Source organism: Cornus florida, unplaced genomic scaffold, assembly GCF_030987335.1.
Source record: "Cornus florida cultivar Cherokee Brave unplaced genomic scaffold, ASM3098733v1 CherokeeBrave_3.0.0_Hap2_Chr10, whole genome shotgun sequence".
Lineage (NCBI taxonomy): Eukaryota > Viridiplantae > Streptophyta > Magnoliopsida > Cornales > Cornaceae > Cornus > Cornus florida.
This window is the reverse complement of record NW_026775580.1, coordinates 52,075,833-52,081,168: the sequence shown is the minus strand read 5'-3', so window position 1 is coordinate 52,081,168 and position 5,336 is coordinate 52,075,833. Positions and strand designations below refer to the sequence as shown.

At 29.9% G+C, this 5,336-nt stretch overlaps 1 long non-coding RNA gene across 1 annotated transcript; it reads left to right on the top strand.

The window, feature by feature from the left end:
* Positions 1-227: 227 nt before the first annotated feature.
* Positions 228-2,535, top strand: LOC132279608 (uncharacterized). The gene is made up of 2 exons (XR_009471358.1): positions 228-471; positions 1,426-2,535. It is a non-coding gene; the product is annotated as an uncharacterized LOC132279608 (long non-coding RNA).
* Positions 2,536-5,336: the final 2,801 nt, after the last annotated feature.

Sequence of the window (5,336 nt, the reverse complement as noted above, 5' to 3'; positions counted from 1 at the left end):
GACTGCATGTGTGCCTTGAATTATAGATCATTGTTTTTATTTTCTCAAAAATCAAAAATGAAAATATATTAAAAAATAAAGAAAATAAAAAGAGTCATTTTGGTTATTTTTCTTGGTTTTTAGATTATTTTTTATCATCAAGGGTCATTTTGGTCATTTTAGTTTTATGCTAATGTGTTCGTGACCGGCATTTAGGTCTTTTTGCAGATTCTGTGAGCTTAACCAGTTGGATATGAAAATCACAACGGTTGTTAAGATGTCGAGAGCAGAGTTTATATCTGCATGTTTTCCAACTAGTTGGACTTGTAAACCCAACCGGTTGGGGTATGCTGTCATGTGCGCGTAAGTCAGCCTTTTAAACCAAGTGCTTCGGCCATTTGAACACACCCACGCACTCGCGCGCATAGAGCCTTTGAAGTCGTCCTAAACACCCAAAGCCATCCACATTCATTTTCCTTTGAATCAAACTTGGTAAGCTTTCTATAAATATTCTTTAAACTTGATTTGATTGTAATTTAGATCCTTAGAACACAAGTTTAATCTTTGGTGAAAAAAATTTGAGGAGTTTGGAATATTTTTGATGGTTTGCTTGATTTGTTGCTTGTTGAGGTGTTGATCGTTGTTGTGTTACTATATTATTGTTATTCTTGTGTTTGTTGTGTGTTTTTTGAGCTTTGAATCTTCAAGAGAAGGCTTTGACAGTGTGCTTGCATGCGAAACACACCATCTGTTCGACAAAAGGTCTCAACTAAATTCCATCATTGTTTTTAGCTTGTTTGGCTTCAAAATTCCCATGGCACCTAAGAAGGGTAAGTCCAAAGCCATTCTGAACAAAGTTGGTCACATTAACTTCTCAATGGAAATGTTCCATTCAAAGGAAACTTTTGAAGAATTTGTGTCTACAATTTAACAAAGGGTTCTCAAAGTTAATGCCAATGATGATGGTGGTGATGATTTTAGCACTACTGGTTACAATCATAAGGATATAGATCCAGAATTTAGTGTTTGAGGGTTGAGAGAGCATCTTTAGATATTCATAGACTTTATTTTGGGTCTATACTTATATTTTTTAATGTTATGTTACTTGTTTGACTAGTGGATGGTTATCTTTGATGCTTACCTAACCTGGATTTGATATAGCTATGCAGAGGAAAGGAATCCTCTCCTTTGTGCCTCTCACTAGAAAGTGTCCAGTGAGGGGTAAATTGGCTGATGTCGCACTTTGGTGAAATGTATATTTACCGATGTTTGTTTATACTCTTATACATCCAAGTGAACATATATTTCTTTATACTCTGTACTTGTATTTCAGTTTCAATTTGAAATTCCCCGCAAAACGAAAGTTGAAAGTTAAGATTGGAGCCAAAACTGCTATATATATAGTCATTTTGAAATATCCCTTTCTTTTCTGAAATATCCAAACAGAACTCCATGATCAAGTGCAACCATGAAAGAAGGCAACCAAGACATTACACATGACCAGACAAAGATTTTGGAGAAGAAGAAACTGAACTTAGGACATTTTGTGGAAGACAAAGGATCTCTGTTCAAAGAAGCTCCGTTCGAAAAAATCATCATACATTCCGGTGAAAAATTGAAGCTCCGATCATCCAATCCGACGTAATTTATACATCTTCTTTATGCACCGTGTTATTGCATCTTTCCAAAATCGTATTTGAGTTTCAATTTTTAATTTCTCCCCAAAAGGAAAGTTGACCTTACCTCAAAACTCTGCTATATATACTATGTTTGAAATATCAAATAGGAAATCCCTCTCTGAAATTTGAAATCCGGTGAAGAAACTCTCCCCAAAACTCTGTTATTTATGTTTTTTGTGTAAAAAACTCTCTTGGTGAAGGTCGAAGAGGCATAGCAAACAAAAGGAGATCTAGTCAGAAAAATCACCATATATTCCGGCGATAAGCTAAAATTTCCGAAAAGGAGAGATTCCCCCAAAATATTTCCGACAGTAAGCTCTGATCATTATATAATAGGTTGTTATTTTGAATTTCTTATCTTATATGGCGGCAATCCAATGGTGATTATTGGTAATCAAAAAATTTGAAGGTTGGGTTCATCACCTACTTTTTGTTACAGCATACAAATCAATTTATTATGCTCACAACTTATTTAAACATGTATCATGTATGAATTGCATATTGCATCAATATATTTTCCTAATACGTCAAAAAAATTAACTTCCATAACTCAATTTCACAATTCCTAAATTAATAATAAGAATCACAAATACTTTCAATATATATGTAGGAAGATTTGTAAATTCCATACTTTTTGTAACAATATATAATACAAAATTTTGAGAGATCAACTTATTATTATCACAACTTTTTTTTAACATGTATTGTGTATGAATTGTATATACATCAACATATTTTTCTAATACGTTAAAAAAAATTAACTTCCACATCAAATTATTATTATCAATACTTTTTTAGACATATATCATGTATGAATTGCATATAACATCAACATATTTTCCTAACATGTTAAAAAAAAAAAAAAAAAAAAAAATAACTTCTACAAGTCAATTTCACAATTCATAAATTCATAATAAGAATCACAAATACTTTCAACATATATGTAAGAAGATTTGCATATTCCATCACCTACTTTTTGTAACAGCATACAATACAACAATTGGAAAGATCAAATTATTATTATCACAATTTTTTAAAACATGTATCATGTATGAATTACATATAACATCAATATATTTTCCTAACATATTAAAAAAATTAACTTCCATAACTCAATTTCACAATTCCTAAATTAATAATATGAACCACAAATATTTACATATATGTAGGAAGATTTGCATATTCCATCACCTAGTTTTTGTAATAGCATATAATACAAAAGTTGGAGAGATCAAATTATTATTATCATAACTTTTTTAAACATGTATCATGTATGAATTGTATATAGCATCAACCTATTTTCCTAACACGTTAAAAAAATAAACTTCCACAACTCAATTTCACAATTCAAAACCTTAAAATCTATATAATTAGTTAATTATTTCAAAACCCTAAAATCTCAAATTAATTTTATATATTTGGTACATCATCAATGTTGAAGATTTATAATTTTACTGAAAAGGAATGGAATAAATTATTTTTGTATAAAAGATTTGTATATATATATTTTTGTATAAATATAAGGTATAAGTGTATATTGTATGGGGATTTGTAATTTATTGAAAATGAATAGAATAAAATATTTTTGTATATAATATATCGTTATACGTATATTTGGATACTAAATTGTACTGATATATTTTTGTATGTAAGATTTGTATATATATAATGTATAAGTGTATGTTGTATTGAGATTTGTAAGTGTATGTTGTATTGAGATTTGTAATTTTATGGAAAAGGAATGGAATAAAATATTTTTGTATATAATATATTGTTATATATATATTTGGATACTGAATAATACCATTATATTTTTGTATATAAGATTTGTATATATATATATATATATATATATATATATATATATATGTATATGTAATGTATAAGTGTATTTTTGTATACATATAATGAAGAAAAACTCGCCTGCGCAATACGTGTTCAACATATTTTTGTTGTATTAGTACATGTGGTAAAAAAAGAGTATATCAATAACTTTATTGACTAAATTGCTGACTGGGCGCTAAGTTGTAGGGTGTCAGGAGGTGCTGTGGCAAACAGGGCCTCAGCCCTTGGATCCTCACTTGACTCTGTCCAGTGAAAGGTGCACAGGGGCAGATTCGGATCCGTTTTGTGTATGCTTTGATGTTCGTGATATATGTTGACATATATTTGGATTCATTCATTATCTTCATGATTATACTCTCTATGTGGTTATTTTGATTCTCTTATCCTTTTATACATGCTTTGTCAATTTGTTCCAAACAAAAGGGGAGAGATATGCATGCTTAAGGGGGAATAATGATCATTGAGGGGGAGTAGAGAATATATATTTTCTATCTATATTGCTATATCTTTATTAAGCTTTCACATATAGTTTTGAGAGTATATGTGTAGGTTTCAAGTGTTGTTTTTTCAAGTTTAAGTTCAAGCTCGTCTACACTGTTTTCAAGCTTCATGTGAAGAATGATTCTGTTGTTTATTTTTAGGGAAAAATGTAATTTACTTTTACTACTTAGGCAGATTTCTTATTGTCTAGGTGTTTTGTCATAAAATTGCATAAGGGGGAGATTGTGAAGTATAATATTTGATTGACATATTTTTGTGTCAAAACAAGTTCTATCGAGTTGTAATTTTCATGTTTTTTTGAGTCTCAAGGTCGAAAGTGGAACGGTATGTGCTAACTTACTCCGAGATCATCGAGAGATTACTTAGACAGGGAAGTAGAGTGAGGACACTATATTTTAATTTATAAATTATGTTTTCAAAGAGAGCTAGAAGTTTTAGAGTTAAAACTTGCATTTTTAGCCTAAGTCAAAACCCAACTAGTTGCAAATTTTTCAGGTCTACAATTTAGCTCCAAGTAAAACCCAACCGGTAGGACTTCAAAACCCAACTAGTGGGGTTTTTCCAAACCAAGAAGGAAAGTTCTTTTCATGACCAATTTGATTCTTTTTCTTATGTGGTTTGAAGGAAATGTCTTTGCACAAATTTGCTAACTTTCAAATGGCTTTTAGGGTTCTCTAAACACCTATAAATATATAATGTATTCTCAAAATCATTAAGGCTTCCACTATTCGAGTTTCAAAACCCTAGGAGAGCTGCTACAGAGATTTTCCAGAGATTTCTTATTTTTCAATTTGATAATATATTACACACAGGAGTGACAAACTTTAAATTAATAATAAAAAAAAGTTTTCATCCCTTGCTAGATACCTTTTAGGGGTCGGTCTTCTTGCATTGCCTACGTAATTACATATGTGGAAGTCAAGATATATAAGTAAGGGACCAAAAGCAATTAATTAAACAAAGCATGCAATGTTGCAAATTTTCAATTCCTTTGATAACATAAGATAAGGCGTTTGGCTTATCTCGGTGTCGGGGGCGGAGTAAAAATAATTTATTTGGGAGGAAACTACTAATATAAAATTAAAATTTTAGAAGAAAAAATAATATAATTATAACATTATTCTTTCTATGCATTTTTATAACATACATTTACAGCATGTTTATAAATTATATGAAAAGAAAAAATTGATACACAGTACATTGACAAACTTTAAATAAAATTGTGAAAGTGTCAAACTTTCTTTTTCTTCTCTTTAATTCTTTAGAAATAATATATATGAATATAGATAGAGTATTAATATGTTGCAAGAAGGATTATAATAACAGCTTACA